General features: G+C 44.8%; 1 long non-coding RNA gene across 1 annotated transcript in view; it reads right to left on the reverse strand.

The window, feature by feature from the left end:
- Positions 1-14,836: 14,836 nt before the first annotated feature.
- LOC143506865 (uncharacterized) overlaps positions 14,837-17,171 on the reverse strand; it is a 10,727-nt gene continuing 8,392 nt past the window's right edge. Inside the window, exon 4 of the long non-coding RNA XR_013128519.1 lies at positions 14,837-17,171. This exon is cut by the window's right edge and continues 1,900 nt beyond it. This is a non-coding gene — a long non-coding RNA (uncharacterized LOC143506865).

The raw sequence follows: 17,171 nt of genomic DNA on the forward strand, positions 1-17,171 counted from the left end.
CATTAGTATTGCATATCTTTTATTTTAAAATCAGGATAAAAATTGAGTTTCACACTTTTTTGGAACCTTGATGACTGTTCCCTTTTCTTTCCAACACACTTTGCGCTACCAGTGGTAGTCGAGACCACCAAAACCACAGTCATAGTAATCTCTTCCTGTGAATATACCACAACCACAGATACAATTCCCTGAACTCACTTGCCTAAGTCAGCGTCTGAATGCTTTTGATGTCCAATAGAGGGATTTATGTAAAGAAAATCTACAGTACTACACACTACAGTACTACACTTCCGCAAGAGCTGACATTTGCCTTTGTCTGACCTAATCACACATGCAGTCTTCTCTAGTATACAGGCCAGGAATGTTTAAGGTCCATAAAAAGGAGTCACAAGAAAAATGTGGAGATCCTAGCCCATTAAAAAATGATATTCTCTCTATATATCACCTCCTAAACAAAACAATACCTGACTTAGTACCAAAATTCAAAAAAAGTATTTCTTAGATTTCTATCCATATAGAATAGATTTTATACAAGAGAACATAGCAAGAAATTGTCATCTGCAAGGAAGGAGCCATATTACAGAAAGTGAGGTGTATTTTTAAAATGGGAGGCTCCACCCTACAAAGGAATTGCTGGATGTCTAGCAGCCTGCTGGCAGACACTGGAGGAGCAAGCAGACCCAGAGCCCCCCTTCACACAGCCCAGCACTCCGTTACACAACCCAGCACTCTGTTACACAGCCCAGCATCCCGCTACAAAGCCCAGCACTCTGTTACACAGCCCAGCACTTTGTTACACAGCCCAGTACTCCGTTACACAGCCCAGCACTCTGCTACACAGCCCAGCACTCCGTTACACAACCCAGCACTCCGTTACACAGCCCAGCACTCCGCTACACAGCCCAGCACTCCGTTACACAGCCCAGCACTCCGTTACACAGCCCAGCACCCTGCTACACAGCCCAGCACCCTGTTACACAGCCCAGCACTCTGTTACACAGCCCAGCACTCTGCTACACAGCCCAGCACCCTGTTACACAGCCCAGCACCCTGTTACACAGCCCAGCACTCTGCTACACAGCCCAGCACCCTGTTACACAGCCCAGCACCCTGTTACACAGCCCAGCACTCTGCTACACAGCCCAGCACTCTGCTACACAGCCCAGCACCCTGTTACACAGCCCAGCACTCTGTTACACAGCCCAGCACTCTGCTACACAGCCCAGCACCCTGCTACACAGCCCAGCACTCAGTTACACAGCCCAGCACTCTGCTACACAGCCCAGCACCCTGTTACACAGCCCAGCACTCAGTTACACAGCCCAGCACTCTGCTACACAGCCCAGCACCCTGTTACACAGCCCAGCACTCTGTTACACAGCCCAGCACCCTGCTACACAGCCCAGCACCCTGTTACACAGCCCAGCACTCCATTACACAGCCCAGCAATCTGCTACACAGCCCGACTACACAAAGAGAAAACTCACAAAATAATGAAGCACATACTGCGAATAATAAATTGTGTGTGTCCGCACACACACAACCCCACCCACTCACTCACAGACACACACACACACACACGCACACACCCGTAACCCGCCCACCCACACACACACACACACACACACACACACACACACACAACACAAACGTTATATGATATTGAAGTATTTTAATGATAAAACACATTGCTACGAATGAAGTATACATTACATATAATATAAGTGAACATAAATATTAAATATGAATACATACAGATCAGATCTTTAATCTGCATTTGATTCTCTCAGTTTGTTGATACTGGACAAGCTTGGTATCTATAGGGGTTCTGACTAATTGACATATATGTTAGAACTAGAGCTAAAACTGTGCTTGCTGAAACATACCATAGATATGCCAATACTTAGACTAGTTCTAAACCATTTTTCATGTCTTCTATTCCAGCCATAAACCATATATCAGTCACTAAATACAAATGATTGTGATGAAAATGTGATGAAACTATTTTAGTTTTAGTTAATTGTGGGTGGGAAGTACCTTTATTCAATGTGAGGCCTGTGTCAGTGCTGATAGGGGCGTAAACAGAGAGATAGACAGATCAGCAAGTATTCAGCTTTGATTCTCTTCACCTCCATATGTAAATATAAAGACAGTATTTTCTCACTGGCTAAGACTGGTGATTCTGTCTCATTCGTCAGTCCCAGTCTCTGCCCAGGAGCCCTGCTGAGTGGCAAACAGTTGAGAAGGAGCTGGAACAGTGAGCGGAGTGGTGTAGACAGGACAGCAGGAGGTGTGGCCTCCCAGCGTCTGGCTTGGAGCAGGATGTGACCACAGCATGCTGCTTTCTCCTCTACCTAGACTACTTTCTAAAGAATATTGTAAACATATGATGCTAATTGTTTTTACAGCAAATATACAGTAGATTAAGTCATTAAAACGTGGATTATATATATATATATATATATATATATATATATATATATATATATATATATATATATATATATATATTATATATATATACAGGGAAGTACAGCTTCATTAAATGTTCAACTGAGAATAAATTAATTTCAACAACAGACTACGCCATGCATGCAGATGCTTATGCTTTATCTACAATAGCCCTGACCTGACTAAAAAAACAAACAAACAAACAAACAACTTGTTATTAAAATCAACAACACTGCTAAAATGGTTTTCTGAGAGTACAGTTGAGTGTATGTGTATGCTGAATACTTATAATAATGCTGCATTAAAAAAATAATGCTTGGCATAAAAATAAATTTAAACTAAATCAGATGTTTAAAGCAAGTTAGTGAAGGTTATGTAACCTGCCACATTACTGTAGTTAATGGCTGACATACAGATCATCTCGGCAAGTTGCCTCATACTAGTAAACAGGGAGCTTTTAGCCCGTAATCAAAAGAATAGTCTAATCTTTTTAGCCATCATGGCTGCTTTATTAGGGTTCTGTGTTGGAAGCCAGAGGGGCGCAGTCAGACCCTAGGAGGGGTAGTGTGGGAGCAGCAGAGACCCAAGCGTCCATCACAGCTGCAGTATCTGACCACACGCTATTGATAGCGGGGAACTCCCACGACACATGTAGAGAAAGACCAGCTGCCTCTCTGTGGCACATACGGCACAGCGGGGATCTGCTGAACATGTCCGGGAACCCTTGAAAGCGTCTGAGAGGGATTCTGTAAGAGCATGGTTTAGTAATGGCTAACCCCACCTTCCTTCTCTTATCTCTAAAAAAAGGTCCCTGAGGTTTTCAGCACTGGGACATCAGCAGGAACGGAGTGCAGCAAAGCAGAGTCTTTATTCTCCATCGCGCGGTATACAGCACGGCAGCGAGCGGGAAGACGAGGACAAAGGCGAGAGTGCTGGCAGGAGTTCTGGAGTTCTGGAGGTGTTGTGACATCCTTTTGCACACAGGAAGGAGAAGTAACACACAGCTCTGGCCAAGTGTTCCTGTGGGGTTTGAGTAGAGAGGGAAAACAAGGCAGGCACAGAAGGCACAGGTGCAAGCAGTCAATAATCAGGTGATTGGGAGCACGACAGGTGTGATGTGTGTGCGTGTGTGTGTTTGTGTGTGTGTGTGTGTGTGTGTGTGTGTGTGTGTGACAGTTGGTGTGTCCCTCAGATGGGGCACCTGGCACACTGTGACAAGCACCGTCTTCAGGGAGCACTTAGTGGGTCTATTAGACGTGAACTGCTTAAGAAAGTAGCTGTGTAGCAAATTGTTACCATTTTCTTATTCTCACTGACCTCTTGGCAAGACAGAGTACATAAGTGATGGATAGTTTCTCCCATCAGCATTCATTTGGTGACCACCAGAGTGTTTTCTGGTTTGCAGATTTTTTGTAGTGTTCGTTGCAGGGCCTTTCTGCAATGTAAGAGGGTCTTAGAGTGTGTAGGTGCGGCCGAGGGCATGCTGGGAACATGGCACCAGGGTCGCGCTAGAGAGCGTAGCGCTGCCCGGGTGGGTCGGGGTGGAGTGAACCCCACAGCCCGAGAGGAAGCCCCGATACAGGGGGAGGATGCGGCGTGCACGGGTTTGGGTTCTGGCCTGGGGATCCATAATAAGGACCTGGTCTGTCATTAGTGGATGAAAACAGAGGGCTACAGCCTGAGAGGGGATAATTACAGGGCCTGCTGGTGATGGCTGGAGATACAAGACCCTTGCTGGAGGGGAGTGCAGGATTTAGTGTTTATCATTTAAAATAAGAGTTTAGAAAAATGTGGCCTGAAGTACATAGTTTTACATAGTTTTCAAAACCTTTTCTGGTCTGTGCTAAAAGACCAAACGACTGCTGTGACAAAAGAAGCATTTCTGGGATGTTCTGGGATGTTCCGGGGGGACTCGCAGGCAGCTACGAGGACTGTGTGTGCTACAGCCTGCTCCTGGCTGTGGTTCAGACGAAACCGGTGCCACTGGCCTGAACTTCTCTCCCAGATCTGGAGGAGGCGTGACCCATCCCTCCACGACACACCGGGCAGCAGCGGCAGGCTACAAGCCAGCAGTGGGGCCATGGGACAGGAAATCCCTCCAGGAAGACGAGGATCCAATAACCCCGGGCTCAGCCATACGGGCCTCCTCCCAGCACAGCCACTGTCAGCTATTACACCATAATGATTTAGTGCTGCTGAACCCTCGGTCAGCCTTCCTTATCGGCCGTGTGCGAGGGAGGAGGGGGGCCTCTAATCTCTGCCCAAGAAGAATAACAGCTGATAAGTCTTTTGCTGAGATGGTGTGTGTGCCTGTGTGTAGCTTGAACACACAGATGTCGTTTGTACTGTAAAAGCCTGGAAGGGGACTTTCTTAGTGCCTTAAGGAATGATGTAACTCAATACCGCTACTTCTGTGCTGAAACATTACTCTGACCACATTATGTTCACTCTGTGGAGTAATAGGAATACATGCGATATGGTTTCTCATTCAGATATGGTGAAGTGGCTTCTCACCATCAAATGAATAATTTTGTGATTGGAAAACAAACCAATGAGGGGGTCCTGAACCCTAGTGATGTCATCCCAAAGGCACCACAGAATGCCCAGAGGGCCCGAGAGACACAAAGCTTCTACTTGGCTACTAAGTGACTAAGTGCACAAAACCCACCGATTGCTGGAATGAACAGGAAGCAGCCAGCTGCGGGTAAACCCAGAGCTTTCCTGGACCAGCCTGTATTATCTGGGCAATGCCTTCAATAGGATCTTACGAATAAGAATTAGAGTGATTCAAGACTGCACAAAAGATTAAGAAAAGACCACCGTTAGCTCACGGTTCATTTGGTAAAGCAGGACTAAAAATAGCCATGTTTTTATAAAAAAAAAAAAATTGTCCCTCAAGGGAATTAACAAAATGTTCTGACGACATAAGATTTTTTTTTATGGTTTCCTATTATTGTGAGAACATTTGGTCTCTAGAAGGAGAGTAAAGAATAGAACACACTGACCATTTCACAGACTCTAGATTCAGGACCACAGAACTAGAGTTGACTTTCTTTTATCTTCTTTTTCTGATTCACATGATCAGTACTCAGTACCCAGTCAGGTGTGTTAGAGAGCTCACTTATAAATGGTGCAGGAAGTCTTTCCTGCTAGGACTGGAATTAGTGCCCTCCTGCTTCAGAATTACCCTCCACTGGTCGGGGTGTCTATGGGCTATGCCCTGTATTACCACAATGCTCTAATTAGGTTATGTTTATTTGTCAAGGAGGATAAATTATTAGTGTTATCAGGTGTTGCTGAACAGGTTTGTACCAAATCCCTGCAGGCACTGGGAATCTTGATAGATCCCTTACCCCACACGCTTCTCATAACCACCGCAGAAATTACACCCTGATACTTTTAACCACTCCCTAACTGAAGTGTTTTGCTGCCTATCAAATTAAAGTTCATGTTCCCATTCCTGGCACATATTACATGTCTGGCTTTTTCTTAAGAGTCTTATCATCAGTCATGTCTAGTCTGTACCTTTCACTTCCCAATTTAGCCCAGTCCACAGAGCCGTGCAGCTCTTCCAAACAGTCAGAAAGAACAAACGGGTCATATATGCTGACAGCACAGTCCTGATCAAGTCGAAAAGCAAATCTGTATTTTACTCAGCTGTCTAAACACGGCCAAGACACGCACCATGTGTTAACAGCTGTAAACAATGCTACAAGCCCTCAGCGTTGAGTGCATTGTCTTGGATGATGGAGAACAGTGTTTAAGTGAACAATAACGGTGCACATGTTGACTTTACACTTTTCCAGGGTGACATGCCCAGGCGAGGCATGCGGCCAAGATAAACATTCTCCTTGGACTAAATCACTGTTTCCAATCACAGCAGTCCACGTTACTGGCTGCTGAAGACGGCTATGGGCTAGGAATTAAGTCAGAGGCAATTAGAGAAATTCTCATCCAAAATGGGCGTGGACGGAACGAACGCGGTTGATTTGGCACTGCCGAACGCCGTCAATCTCCACGCCGTGGGACTGACTCTCCACCTGCCTTCTCGTCTGAATGCTTCACATGGTCAACATGGGGAGGGGCTCCTGCAGAGAGATGGTGTGCAGCATGCGGTGTGCAGTGTGCAGTGTGTGGTGTGGGGTGGATGGTGGCTTGCGTGCAGTGTGGCTGGGATCTGTCCTTGTGGAGGAGAGTGTAAACATGGACGTAGCAGAGAGCTCCTGCATTGCACTGTAGTGTTGCTCTTATAGCATAACATGCCGTAATATGCCCTAATAGGCCCTGATGTAAAAAACAGAACACATCATGGATTTGGGCAAAAACTGAGCACAGGCTAAACCTATTGGACAGAGACTGAGAACCACCAAACAAAAATTCTGTTACATATTATATTTTAATTCCTTTACTGATGTACACATTGGTACACAAGACACACACACACACACACACACACACACACACACACACACACACACATACACACACACACACACACACACACACACACACACACACACACACACACACACACACACACACACACACACACACACACACATGCACACAAGACACACAGACACAACACACTCATGTACATACAGGCACACAAGACACACACACATTCATGTACACGTGCACACAGCAGGGGGATCAAATAGATCAAATGTTCTGTCCGATGTCACTACTGAGGAGAAAAGGGCAAAGACGGACCAGGATGGTTTGGTGTGATCTGCTTTTTTAGACAGACAGATCTGTTGAAGTACTCAACAGGACAAAACACAATGGGCAACACCACCTAAGCTACATGCGAGGTGTGGTGGCAGGGGAGAGGGCTGGAGGTGGAGAGAGATGGAGCAGGAGGAGCTTCACAAACGAACGGGAGACGCAGCGGTGAGGGCGAGCCCTTCGCACAGTCAGAAAGCACAATGTGATCCCACCTCGCAGTTCCCTGATGATACAGTTCCTCGCACTGCTCTCTCTCTCTCTCTCTCTCTCTCTCTCTCTCTCACACACACACACACACACACACACACACACACACACACAGTCCCTCGCTCACACACAATCACAGAGAGAGAGAGAGAGCAAGAGAAGAGAGAGAGAGAGAGAGAGAGAGAGAGAGAGATCTCCTAGCAAAATCACAAGGCAAAACAGTTTTATGTGTGCATTTGGAAACATGACGTAGTTTATTCATTTACATGAGTAAGACCATGTGCGTTTTATGGAGGGAGAATATTTTAGCAGAGCATTCAAAGCTGAAAGTCATATTTGGAGGCTCGGTGACACCCACGGCCATGTGTGTTTGAGCCCCAGAGGAGGTGAGAGAGACAGCAGACGTCAGGATGGAGGAAGTGGCTGAAACCCTGTCTGAGGTTCAGGGGATAAACTGCAATGCCTGCAGCTTGGCATGTGCAGAGCAAGTGTTTGAACAGCTGGGCTGCAGCCTGCTAGTTCCAGCCAGAGACGCTGATAGTCTCAACAGACTCTGAAAATAGTGTAATATTTCACCAAAGTCACTTTCTTACACAAACCAGAAGTGTAATATAGTTTGTAGCTTTTAAATTTATGTTGCACTGTAAACTACGCGTTTTTTTTTATTATTAAAGAAGCTATTTGCATTCCAAACTAATTAAAATGTAACATGCTGTTCAGGTCTCAAGGCACAATGCAAATCAGAACAGCAATGCTGACGCTCGATCAGCCCCGTGAGATGGTGCAGAAACACTGTATCAGGCTCGGTACTGAAGGGCATGCGCAGGCTGCGGCGTAAGACTCCTGCATGGACTTGGATCTAAACCAGAGCTCGTTTCTATACGGTGAGCACACTCCACTTCACGAACACAAACATATCGTTGAAACGTTGTGAAAACGACACATCATCGCGCACGGAGAGTGTTTGCGTATCATGTGAGCGTTTTGCGCAACATGCCTCTCGCTGACCCCGGTCCACCCTGCCGCCTCTACCTCACAGCTCTGGTATGCGGTGTGTTCTGCCTCCGCCTTCTGTCTGCCTCACTTCACACGTCCGTCTTTCCACCAGACAAGAAACCTTTTTAATCAGTTGATTCCACTTCCTGCTTTTACTGCTCTGCTGGGAGCGGTCGGCGTGGAGAGGGCCGGCGGCCGGCGTCTGCCCTGTGGTGGCTGATGACTTGTGATCAATTGCTTCATGCCTTAGTCATGCATAGCCAATCTTCCTAGAAACGCACGAGAAACATTGAAAGGGAACACAGAAAGGGAAGGTGCTGGAGGGAGGTGGGGGTGGTGGTGGTGGAGGTGGTGGGGTGGGGGGGGGGTATTCTTCTGTGTATTTATGTACTGTGTGTGGTCAGGGCATCGGCTGGGGCATTCAGCTGAAGTCATTGATCTCAAAGCCTTTTTTTTAACGGCTGACTCAAATAAGCTCCAGCTCTGCAGTCAAGACTATAAGGACATAGGCACGTTTACTCCAAAAAGCACGAACAGCATATGGAGACAAAACAAAAGCATAAGGATCCATTGCGACCTATCTCTCATGAGCTGGGAACTGTAGCTCGCCAGACTGAAACTTGATCAAACCACACACTTAATTCAAGAGGACAAATCTGTTTTGGTCAGGTGACTCCTGGGCCTTTGCCGCCACAGTCAACCAGCTAATTATGGTTTTTTCCCACCTCATGTTTTTTCCTCCTAGCACAGGATCTTCAGCATGCGGTGGAGAAACAGTGGCAGGCAGACTTGGGCGGTGTAGAGGGTGGTGGAGTCTCATAGGTGAAGGGTGGAGGAGAGGTGGGGAGCTCGGGGCGGTGCAGACGCGCTCGCCTCCGTGCCAACGCTGCAGTCCTAATGGAGAGCAGATGTGGTCTGGAGAGTCTGACTCAGAGTCCACTTACACACAGCGAGTGTGAGCGGAGCAAACGGGGCCCCCGCATCTCTGCTGGAACACGGAGATCCCGAAAGACGACACTTGTGCATTGATAATGTATGTCTTCAGGAGCTCAGCGTCAGCAGGTTTCTCAGTAACTTAGTTCACAACAGACTGAGCACACTGCCTATGCGTTCTAGCAAGTCAGGGGGACTTAGGAGAACCGTTTGTGGTTTTCCATTTTTCCAAAACAAAAACGCCCCCCCCCCCCCACTCTGTTTTTGAACCTTACCATAAACTTACCATAAAGCGTCATATTCTGTGCTACGCAAAAACACCAGCATATCTTCTAAAGAAGCTTTATAGGTAATTTGCTGTTTCTGGGTAAATAGTGGCCTTATCCCAGACTGCAGTGTAGTAATCAGCAGGTTTGTGCTGGTATTTGGCATATCAGTGGGCTTAAGTTAACATTCCATTTAATTAGCTCATTACCACACTGCTCAAACATTCCAATCCCACAGGACTATTATAGAGAAAATAGTTAATATGCTGCCAGTGCCAGTGGAATGTTCCAGAAACCCTTGAAAATCCTGGGGCACACATTCATGTACAATAACACACACACACACACACACACACACACACACACACACACACACACACACACACGCACACACACGCACACACACACACACATTTGTTTTATACCTTGTCAGGACTTGGAATCATAAATATGACATGTGCATTTGATATATACACAACTGTTGCAAAAACCTATATGGGAAGGATATATGGAAAGAGAATGTTCTACCACTAACCATAAACCTCCCTCACTTACTCTATTAGTATCCAAAAGAAATGTTTTCCCTCTTTTCATTAACAAAATAAAACAGCTTTGTAAAAAAATGTACGACAGCACACACCTACATACCCACATACTCATCCTCCATCTCTGACTACCTCTCCTCACACTCACTCCACGCCCAACTCTCCAGCTCCGGCCTGCAGGAGAAATGTTCACGTCTCCCGCCCGCAGCAGCCTGAAGAGACCAGACCTGTGTGATGTCAGTAAAAAAACATTTTTATTGAAACAGCAAGAAAATCGCTCTCTTCCATCGAGTCAAGTGTCATTCTCTACAGCATGTACTGAACTTCCTCACAGCACACGCACACTCTCATGTACACACAGAGCACTGCTGTTTATGCCTGTTGTCAGGGCTGAAGCCATAGCAACAGATCTAGCCATCTGAGCTGCTGCTCGGCTGGCCATGTCTGGAGAGAGACTATGGAAACGGGCGGGAGAAAAAATATGTCTGCATAAAATTCCACATTCCTGCACCAGGGAAATATCATATAGAAAGAGGAAACTTCAAGAAAAAGGAAGAGAGAGAGGAAGAGAGAGAGAGAGAGAAAGAGAGAGAGAGCAAGAGAGAGGGAATGTAAGCACTTGGCAAATGAGACAGTGAGAAATCTTAATTTCCTTAAAGACATTAAGTGATAATTTGAGGAGAGGCGGTTTAGAGGTAGGGCCCACGTCTGGGCTCCAGGCCCGTGTTCAGGCAGGAGGCCTTAGCAGAGCTGGGATGAAGACGGCGGAGCTGGGCTGAAGGAGGCGGAGCTGGGCTGAAGAAGGCGGAGTTGGCTCTGATTAGTGGGAGGCCCAGCCCACTCACGCACCTCTAGCCTCCCTCCGGGGGAAAGAGTTCAAATGCTCTCACACTGACTTCACATAAACTCCAGTGGGGCTCACTTCAGTAAGAATGTCTGTGTTCTTCAGCAGTCTTCATACAGGACATATGATGTTGTTTATTCAAATATTTATGCTGATTATTATGTATGTATTTAAGGTTTACAGGAAAAGTAAGTTTTAGGACATATGGTTTTCACAATTATTACACAAAAAATTATTTAATGTTTATAAAAAAAATAAAAAGAAAAAAACGTTATGATTGATTGGCAAAATGTTCGTAGTCATTTTAGGTTTTAACCCTTTCAGTGCATATCCATGTCATTGTGGATCCAGCATCAGTACTGGAGCTGCTCCCCGTCCTATTGTAGCAGAACCGTGCTGATGACCTCAGCATCCCCAGCAGATTTAGGCCAGCTGACTGACCTCTGAGCTACCAGGACTCCAGGAGCCCAGATTCACACAGAGCAGAGGTGCGCTGGCCTGAGACATACTGGAAACGAACCGGGCCGTCTTAACCTCTGAAGCTGTTCCTCCGTGTTGTTCCGTCGTCCGCCATGTGCCAGGACGCAGAGGCATCACAAGCGCTCGCTACATCAGGGACCGTCCACAAGCCCACGCACAATTCCGCAGGTTACCATAGAAACCTCCCCCCAGGGTCCGGAGTTTCTCCCGAGTCTGTCGGTCGGCAGGTAACCGTAGAAACAGCTCGGCCAGCTGGCACGGTGTTCGCGAGAGGCTGCCAGCATCTACACACAGGCCTGGAGGGCGGGGCCATGCTGGTGTCCCGAGCTTGCTCCTCCAATCCACACAGGTCTGGAGGGCGGGGCCACGCTGGTGTCTTGAGCCTGCTCCTCCAATCCACATAGGCCTGGAGGGCGGGGCCATGCTAGTGTCCTAAGCCTGCTCCTCCAATCCACATAGGCCTGGAGGGCGGAGCTACGTTGGCGTCCTTCAAGCCCTCCACAGCTGGAGTAGGCCTAACCTTCTCTTAGAGGAGCTTGGCTGGCAAGCTTTTGGCCTACAGAAGTGGAATTTAGTCAATTGAACAGATGCCTCTTATTAGAGATGTCTGTGGGCCTGGGTAAGGGTTTGAATACATCAGGTCCAGTTTAGGCTATTTTTTAAGTCCTATGCTTCATGTGGCATCATTAAGATATGATCACTTTGACATTCTGAATTTATATAATTGAAACTCCTTAGCTCCAGGTTTATTACAGTTTTTCGCAGTCAATTTGGTTCATTTCTCAGATCAGATTTGAAATTCTCAAAACTGTTCATTCAGTCTCCAAATCTCCTTGTCACTTGTGCACATCATAATTGCATTTCTGATTGTGTTTCACATCTTGCAAATGCTTTTGTACGTATTGCAAATGGACATGGGCAGTTGTCTGTTGTTTTTTACATTATCAGTTGCTTATGACATGTTTATCAAAATGTGTTGTACGGATTGTCTGTTGAATTGTCTTACCCTCCAAAACATTTAGTCTTTAGGTCATCGCCTAGGTCATTATATGCAAAAGTGCTGAACATGTTGTCATAATCTCTAAGGAAAAACAGTGAAATAGGCCCACAGTAAGAGCAACAATTGTGGACCATGTGTTACGTGTAAGTCATGGTCTTACAATGGCTGAAGCTGGTCGCTGGGTGCAGCTGAATATTGGAAGAACAACTGTCTTCAATCATTCAAACATTTTACATACAGTACAGTACTGTAATAGAGAAAACATGTATGTAATTCAGAAATGTGCTCTCTGCTGTAATGTTGCACATTGACATAAATTCTGACGTTATTCAATTTTTTGTTTTGCATTTTTGCATTCTTGCATAGGATATCAAGATTAGCTCATAGGGGTAGCAGTGGTTCCATTTTCACACAGCAAGAGGAGGCTGTATGTGCTTAGGTTGTTTTGAATGTGTAGAGTAAGGTTCAAATTTTGCAGTTTTTCCAGTCAGTTTTCTGTTTTTTTCTGAATTTCAATCAGATTTGTTTTTGTCAACAAATTCCAGTGCGAACAATACGGTCAAACAATATTGCTGTACAAATTTGATTCCAGTCCAATTTCTTGCTATCAGTCTCCCACATACAGTCATGTGTAACTTTGTGTTACATTTAAGTTTGTATGTGTGTAACATGTATTTGATATACCACAGAATGTGCAGCGTTCTTGAAATCAAAAGCTTAGTTAGTTTCCATCAGAATATACAGTCTGCACTGACTGTGACTTATAGTTGCACTGACAACATGACTAAGTATTTTGACTGTTTTGTTCATAGGCAATGGCACACAGACTAGATACTCTGATGGCACCGAAAAATTGACTGACCTAAACATTTGCTTTTGAGTCAAAAACAAGAATTTTGAGTGAAGTGTGTGCTTTTGCAGGTATTTCATTGAGTTTTGCTGTTTGCAATAACTGTTTTGAGAAATGCACTTGTGATGCCAATGTAAAGCATGATGTGAGAAATGAACCAAATCGACTGAGAAAAACTGTAATTAGCTGTTCATTTTAAGGTGTCTTATTTAGGATGTACTTGAATGAGTTATTTAATAACAACAGTGGATGTTTCATGAGAGCTATGTAGTTCTTACAGCAAAGGTGGTGTTAGAGGTGAACTCCCAAACGACCAAAACAATGCTTCATGTTTTGTCATTTTATGGGGATGGACAAGAAAGAAAGAAAGAAAGAAAGAAAGATAGATAGATAGATAGATAGATAGATAGATAGATAGATAGATAGATAGATAGATAGATAAACAATGTCATCAGAAAGAGAAGTGGACAAGCAACCAACAGGATCATGTCCACTGCGGAAGAACCAGTGAGTGTTGTGAAAGGGAGAGACGTGATACTGTGCATCTAATAACGGCTGTAATGGGCTCATTCGATACAGGAAGCTGAGCTGCTGTGTGATTAATGTGGGATACACAATCCACATGTCAGAGTGTAGTGTACACAGTCATAACACCCATACCAAAACACAGGCTTACACTGCACTCTGCAAACAGGCCTTATTACAAAAGAACAGCTCCGTGGCCCTGTATTTAGCAAACCGAGAGCTTAGCTGTTTGGCAAATAATGTGCATATGCCTATGGTATTAAGATTTCTGCAAATAAACCAAATATGGGAACGTATATAGGATGTTAGCAAAGTTTAAGTCATTGATCTTCTGGAAGAAAGAACAAACCCCCCAGTGTTTGTAGGATGAACCCGTCCACCTCTCTTGCGTCTCTAAATGTCACACATGAAGATGAGCATTGTGTGTGAAGGGTGGGGAGTTGCCATGGGGTCTGAACCGAAGGAGGAAAGGTGAAAGGTCACCAGCGAGCCTGAATTAGCCACTTGTGTGGAAGAACAAGCTCTCTATCGATCACCCTTGTAAGAGTGGGAGGAGACCAGGCGAGGAGATGTACTGGCCACTGTAGCACAGGCCATGAGCCACTGACCTCTCATTCCTGCCATAAGGGTCCTCTCTCTCGCTCTCTACACTACACTGATCTGCACACACTGCACGAGTTACTGTTCCTGTACAGCAAGACCATTTTGTAGGTCTTCCTTCCTTCCTTCAACGTGTCATGTAGTCTACATGTGTAAGCACATGCTACATATATAACACACTTCATACAGTTTGTGCATGTATGGCCCCTTCCAACTAGTGGACATGAGTGCACATATGTCATCACCATTTCACTTGGCTGCAGTTCGATTAGTTCAGCAATTCTGTTCACTTTAGTTCAAGATGCACCTACTGTCACGCCCCCCCCCCCCCCCCCCCCCCGCCCAGCCATGCAAAACAAAGCTGCCATGAAGTCTCACTACCAGAGCAGTAAACACAGTATTGTGAAAATGGGGGTTTGACCTTTTTTTTATTGAAAGCTTCATTGAAAGAAAAATAATAAACAGAAATTTAAACTCAACATCCACTGATTTACAGAAACTCTCAGGATCACGACTCGAACACATGGGAGGCAGGAGTGTGCAGCAAAACAAAAAAACTGCATCCTAGAACTGCTGGAGAAGAAATACACGTCAACAAATAAACAAACTCCATAAATAGTCTTCTACTTCCTCTGGTAATAAGTTAAATTCTTCTAGAGGTTTTGCCATTTGGCTGAATTTGGTAGAACATAGTAAATATTCTCCATGAAGACTTTGTATGATCCTCCCCTTACTAAAATCTTATTGATTCTTATTGATGAATACGATATCTCTGACAGCCAATTAGATCTGAAGACTTGATGTCAATGTCTAATGAAATGAATGGGTTGTGTTACAAAAGAGGGCGATGTTTCATGGGCAGTGCAATGTAAAGGCCAGCAGTAATCTTTCTCTAATGATCCCTGACCTAAACAAAGCAAACCTAGGCTATGAAGATCTTCCTATAATGAATTAGCACTACGCTTTAGAGTAAGAGCAGACTTAATCCATGTCTGGGAAACCGACCTTCACTGACCTTTCTGCACAGGGAGAATGTTTGTAATTTTCTTGGAGATCATTTATATTTGAATTTGCTAGAAATTAATTTGTAGTTTTCATTTGAATTATTTAAGTTGGCTCACTGTTGGATTTTACAGTGTGAAAACCCCATTAGGAAGGGAAGAGCATGGTTTATATTTTCTGTAGGCTACAGCGAACCAAATAAAATGAGAACTCTGTTCTCCAGCTTAGAGCAGCTCTCCCCATATCTTGTCACATCTATATTCTCTAATACAGGAGTCTTTTGGGGGCGTGACGCTGGAGGGCTGCACTCTCGAGTGTGTAAGTGTGGATCACCACTGCTCAGACTGCCGTTGTGACTATTCAACAAGCAGCAGGCATTTTCCATCTGCTACTGTGGCCTCCGATAAAGAAGGCTTGATAGCAGCAGTTACACGATAAAACAAACTCTTCAGAAAGGTAGTAGAACAAAGAGATATAAATATGTGTTTTTTTTTTAGCCGAGGGAAATTAAAATGTAATCTAACTCACGCTCCATATTGTAACAGAGCTATTCCTTGTAAGTTACACTGTAGCCTACACATTGTCCTTGTCAAGGTGCATGGCGGAGATGAATTGAAATTCATGACGGAGATGTCTTCTTCCAGAAGACGACAGACAGTCCACTCAAGCCCACCTCCAGCCCCACCAACACATAGCATAATCTGGCTACTGCAAGAATTTATTTTATCCATAGTAATAAAATTCTAATTCTATTTTATCATCTCTCATTCAGCAGCTAGCAATTTGCTTTAGCAACATCAAAAAGGGGAACACACAGAAAATTTGTCCTGTCACTACAAATCACCAGCATTGCTGTTACACTGACCCCTAGTGGATAACTGATCACCACTCACTTGTATAGGACATTACCCAGTGCATGCAGTGGAACAAATTGGTTAGCACCCAGAGGTCCCCTCTGTGAAGAGATGGTGAGAAATGAAGCTTGAGAAACAACATGGACATACCGCACACAGATGAACGACAAGCACCAAGTGGCTCTAGTGAAAACCTCCTGTTTCTGCACCTCTGTTTCTGCACCTCTGTTTCTGCACCTCTGTTTCTGCACCTTTGTTTCTGCACCTCTGTTTCTACTCTCTAATGTTCAGCACACTGAAATGGCTTCTTTTTAAATTCACAAAGAGCAAGGATTGAAAAATGTGTTTCCTCGTTGTGACGAGGAACCCTCAAAATTACGTTAACAGCGAGATCGTAAATGGAGAATGTCTAGGATAAAGAACACCACCTAGAACTGACTGACAGTCACACGCGTGTTTAAGCTCCATGTTGCATTAGTGTTATCAGATCATCTAGCCAAAAAATGATCTATGCCATGGCAGATTAAGAATAGCAGCGAAACTCTCTTTATTCTGAAGCAAAAATCATTTTTCCTAAACTGACTCTTACATTTCTTACATTACCTTCTTATGAACTGGCTTGCCAAAAATTACAAGAGATCTGAGATGGGTGGCCTAAACTCCATTTTATGTCTAGTTCATCTCTCTTTAGTTTGAAGATTTATCTCTTCATCCTTTTGTAAGAAGGCACTGGAATAACCAACTGGTCCAATATTGACTGATAACCTTATTTGCCACCTTTACAAGGTGAGCTTATTATGTTGTTCAATAAACAACCCCAGATGGGGCCTTTCAGCCAATGTGAGCATGAAATTACTTTATAGTGGAATAAAGTAGAGTGTTTAAGTATT

This window comes from Brachyhypopomus gauderio, unplaced genomic scaffold (assembly GCF_052324685.1).
Source record: "Brachyhypopomus gauderio isolate BG-103 unplaced genomic scaffold, BGAUD_0.2 sc566, whole genome shotgun sequence".
In the NCBI taxonomy this organism is placed as follows: Eukaryota; Metazoa; Chordata; class Actinopteri; order Gymnotiformes; family Hypopomidae; genus Brachyhypopomus; species Brachyhypopomus gauderio.